The sequence below is a fragment of the Chaetura pelagica genome, unplaced genomic scaffold, assembly GCF_000747805.2.
Source record: "Chaetura pelagica isolate M959 unplaced genomic scaffold, ChaPel_1.0 scaffold76, whole genome shotgun sequence".
NCBI classification, from domain to species: domain Eukaryota; kingdom Metazoa; phylum Chordata; class Aves; order Apodiformes; family Apodidae; genus Chaetura; species Chaetura pelagica.
This window is the reverse complement of record NW_009970723.1, coordinates 7,865,976-7,871,258: the sequence shown is the minus strand read 5'-3', so window position 1 is coordinate 7,871,258 and position 5,283 is coordinate 7,865,976.

Below are 5,283 nucleotides of genomic sequence, written 5' to 3'. Positions count from 1 at the left end.
TCTTTCCCTTGTCTCCAAAGTTCTCTTTGTCTTGAAACACTGGACCTTGTTTTAAACCCTTGCTATGTCTTGAGCAGGATTTATTGTTTGTCAGGGCACCCAAAGGACGTCATTTAGCTTTGGGTGGAGGCTGAAACTGCTGTTGTTTAAGTTTTCAGAGAGAACCCCTAGATAAATGAATCCAGCTCTTTCAGCTGCTGCCAATTCCTGGCAGAAGGGTTACATAAACATACTCTAAACCTCAAGGGTATTATAAATAAATCTTATAAAATATTAACTTTCGTTAATCTCTGAATGAACCAAAATGGTGCTAAACTTATTTAAACCCTTAGTAAGAAAAGAATAAACCAGGTGTCATATAAAAACCAATAATCTCAACCTCCTTCTCGGTGTGCTGACATTTGTTTCATTTTTTGCTGTATCCTTCCTGTTCTCATTCAATTACAATTATTTTTTTTCTTCAAACAAATATTTCATATCGTATATAGTTATTGAAAAGATTCTTCGAGTCTGTATAGATTCTAGTAAATCAGCCTTTTGTGTTGCCAGTGCAGTGGGAGTAATTCCTTGGTTTAATGTCTTAGCAAGTTTTAAAATGGTATATGAAAATTTAAGCTTAGCAAATGGCATCTACAAACTGTTTTTAATTATCTTGTTGTGTTTAAGAGCCTATTTCATCACCTTTTTCAGTGTTTCTCTCAGAAACTGAAAGATGATTGCCTGTTTCTCTGATGTGTACTTCTTGCCAAAGTTCTTGTTTATTATTTTGTCCTGCTAACCCCTCAGAGAAACCCCTCAAAACCTAGGGGAGCAGTGCTGGTGACCACAGTGGCTGGTTTAGGTGGAAATAATTCAGTTACTGCTCTAACCTGGAATTTTTAGAAAGAAACAAGTTTTGTGTCAAGAAATATCAATCAGTTATAGCCAACCCCTTTTAAAAGGACATCCAGATATTATTTGTCAATGCATTAATTAAAAGAGACCCTCTGCTCTCTCACAATGGTGAAATTCAGGAAGCCTCATGCTTGTATCTAAAACAGTCTTCATGCAGAGAAGAATGGGGGAGAGAGAAACCTGCCTTAGAATATCCAATGGCCGCAGGCTGAGGTGGTCACTGGGGTAGGGGAGAATGGCATGAAGATCCCTCATCTGTAGCAACAAGAGCAGAAATATGAATAGTGACCTGACAGGTCTGTTCTCTTAAGCTCACATGGACAAGAATATATTATCTCCCTCATTTTCCTCTTCTGAATAATCCTGGATTCATTCCAGTATCAGAGTTAAGGAAAAATCCGTGCATAGTAACAATAGTGTTTCCTGCCCAGTTCCATGCCACAGCAAACAGGTGTGTGCAGTATTTTTTTACCTGAGCTGCTAAAAATATTCAACCAAAAATCTTTATTTAAAGGAGCACACTAAGTAAACATGTCTGACTGCAGCCATTTCAGTCCTGGCCACAGAATAATACGTCAATGCATGTGGTAACAAGCACTAGGCCACTTTAAAACACAGTTTTCCCATTTTCCATGGTTTAAACATCTAAGTCTTTCATTACAGAGCAGATGGAAAGTTCCAAAAGGATCTTGCAATGAAGGGTTTTCATCTTTGTTGCTGCTGCATTTGTTTATTTTTTGTAGGTTTCTCTGTAGATAAATTGCTGGTAAACTTCCATTCATGGTTTGTTATGGTTGTGCTCTTTCACTCCCCAGTTTCAAGCACAAGTAAAGGTTGTGAAGGGTTCTGTGCTAACAGCAGTGAGAAACAAAGGTCACAGTGGTTTATGGAGAATGAGGGCTGCTCCATGCTTCCTTGGCTGTGTGCTGCAAGGCTGAGCTGAAGTGGCTGTCCTTCAGAGTGAAAGGAAACACTGGCTCCTTTGCCAACTGGGGACATACTTCACTGGACTCAATAGGAATTGCTAGTCATCTGATAGTCTCAAGCCTCCTGTGGCTTTACCTGAGATTCCTTTTTACTCCCATGAAGCTGATGTATCTGTCAACATACTTCACATACACCATCAAGAAACAGCCAGATATTACTAGCTTCAATTACTCGTGATTCAGACTGCAGACTTGTGAGCAAAGCGGTGGGTATTCAGGTCATGCAACATGATACCTTTTGGTACCTCTCTTTTGTTAAAATAGTTTCTTATCTCTTTTTAGCTAGTGGATTAAAATAGGGCATCTACACAGAGTAATTTAGAATAGGGACATAGCTTCAGCACTCAGATCATGCTACTGGTTGTACTGACCCTTTCTAGCCAGGAACCTCTTCACAGCTGTGCCTCCTGTGTGCCTTGTGTGTTCTTTGAACACACAGACAGGCAGAAGCAGAATTTGGGGCAAAGTTTCCAGGGCTTAGCACATCCTAACTGCCCAGATTCCACTTTGACATCAAAATAAGATCTTGAGAATTAAGAAGCCTTTGAAAGTCCTTCTCCCTGAGAGAACAATGCACTTGTCAGTATTTTGTCTCTAGTTTTTCAAGGGTCATCCAAAAAACTCCATACTGCCATGAAAAGAGATGACTTGTCTGGCTGCCTTTGCACAGAAGTGCAGCCCCACACAAACAGTTTGGTTCCATGTTGTTGCCTGGGGTGACACACATACAATATCAGATGCAAATACAGTGAATATTTGAATGGAATTCACAAAGTGTATGCTTTTAAGATAAAGTAGAGCCAAGTCCTTCTACTGCTGCTGCTGTGTCCTGGTTTGAGCCAGGATGAAGCCAATTTTTCTTTTTGCTGATTTTTTTTTCCTTCAGTAAGTTTTCTTGTAACTAGCAACAGTGTGTTCTGCTAGGCTGATAAGACAGTGGAATGTTTTTCTAACTACTGAGGCTTCAAGGCTGCACCTGCACTCTGCCGGCTCAGACACTATGGGGAGATCTGTGACCCCCCCGTAGGAGGCTGAGTTAGATGGACAGCAAAATTGGCCAAAGATATTCCATTCCATATATCTACGTAAGCTGAAAGGAAGGTCAGAGATCACAGAAGACAACTTCCTTCCTTCTTCTTCTTCCCTTCTCTTCCGTCCATGGCCGGCGTCCAGGGAGGACTCTGTTCATCCATCACCGTCAATCCTCAGGCTTGATCTCTCGTGACCCCCATAACTCTCTGCTTTCTCCAGCAGCAGCTCCGGGATTCCTCGGGACTCTTCCCGGTTCAGGGAAGTGCTGTGGGAGTTGCTGGGGTGGGGGGAGGCGAGAGGCTTTTGCCCGTATCTGAATATATCTGTATATAATTGTATATATTTTCTTGTGTGATTCATTAGTGTTTTAATTAAAGCTGTGTAGTTTAGTTTTCAATCCAGCCAAGTCTCTCTCTTTTTCTCTCTCTCCTTCCCTACCTGGGTGGGAGGGGGAGGGGATCGAGAGCATTGTTGTCGGACCTGAGTCAAACTGTGACAGATGCAAATGTGTTTGTAATGAACTCCTGTTTCTGTATGTGTCCCTTATCTTGCACCTGTTATCATCTTTGTGGTAAAAAGCTTAGGGGTAGGCCTGCCAAATGATATGCCCCATCTGTACTACCTGGATAAACAGTGTTAGCAAGAAACATGCAAACTGAAAAGCCACAAGTTCTTGATGGACAGGTACCAGTGCTTTTCCCCTGGCTAGCAAGGACAAGGTCTTCGTGTTCTTTCAACAAGTTGCCAACCTGTCCTTGTTTGCAATTCTTGTGAAGTTGTTGAGAGGGAGATGAGAGAGAGGAAGCTGAGGGTGGGTAAACTCCTTTTTGGCATGCAGGTGCAGTCAACTGCAAACATTGCAGGCATTTCTATAGTATCTACCAAGTGAATTTTTAAAAATTTTTAATTGATTTTTTTTTACCAGAGACAAAATGGAGCTAAATGTTGTGACTGCTGTGTTAGAGATACCTGTATTTATTGTGAATGCTGCTCTTGTTTATGCCTTTTTGCTTGGACCCCTGCAAATTAGACTAGAACTCAGAAGAAGGGAAGGTGAACAATGGAAAACTTCATCACTAGGACTTGTCCCTGACAAGTCTAGAAAGAGATGACAGCAGAAACAGGAAGGTGAGAAAGCCCACAGGCATTTCAGCAAAGAGGCAACAGCAGGAAGGAACAACTTGTCCCAGAACCTTATCATGTTCTAGTGAGTTCTCAACCTTTTTCCTATGTTTTCTTTTTTAGGAACTTAGAGTAGGGAGCATTATTGAGTAATCCAAGGGTGGCAGCTTGGCTTCTGAAGTCCTGTCATTGAGTTCCTGAGGCAACACATCTACTGCAATCGTCACATAAGAGAATGGTTCACACTTCATGATCTCTGGACCAAGTACTTTTCACTGACTTGATCTTTGGTGTTCACATCTCAATGCCTTTTGGGTGCACAGGACATATCACTATTGCATATTAGGTGGTATAAGACCTGTTCCACTGAGGAAACATCCACAGGCCTATTTTCAGCTTTACCACCTCAGATGGAGGGGCTAAGACCAGCAGCACTCTCTGTGACTGGGTCTGGACCACTCCCTCTTCTGCCACTCATCCTCTGCCTTGCACTCCCCATGCAGGCATGCTGGTGCTTGCTGCTTTGGTGTTAGGTAAAGGGTAGAACTTGGCACCATGAATGCCCTGTCCTGGATCTTCAGCTGTAAGGGAGTTTGCCCAATGCCGTTTCACCGAAACAAGACTAAGTAGGACCCACATTCCTTTTGCTGCCTTCCGTATGGGGTCTGTATCAGCAAGAACTAGGAAGGGCACCGCATCCTGTTCTGCCTGAGTCTTGTCAGTCAAGGGTAATTCGAAAACTGGTTACCCTGGCAGAGTCCAAGATGACACCATCTTTTGGCGCTAGAATACATTCCACCAGACACAAGCCAGGAACTTCTACTGTCTTCTGCTGTTTAAAGAAGTGGTGACCTGAGGGGATCCCTTTTCATTATGGTCAATTCAGCTTGGCCTCTGACCTGTCCAGGAACTTTAACCAGGCTCCAAACTTCTGCAGGGTTGAGTGTGCTGCCAGGCAGCTGAGCAAAACATTACAGATTTACTGGCAGTGCTACAGCATCCCAAGCACCCTTGCTGCCTCCAAGGCCCTTGTAACAGCTTGTAAAAGGGCTCAGAGAAAACTTTCCATGCAGAACAGGCGTTCCTGGGGTGTTGAAGGCGAGGCAGTGTGCCAGTCTCTGGGGATGAGGTGGTGCTCTGGGAAGCTCACCTGTAATAAATGGCTGGCAGCAATGTATCCAAACATTACAGAGATGCAAGGACACATGCAAGGATTCATTCCACATTGACTTTTGCCCTCTGCCTACCA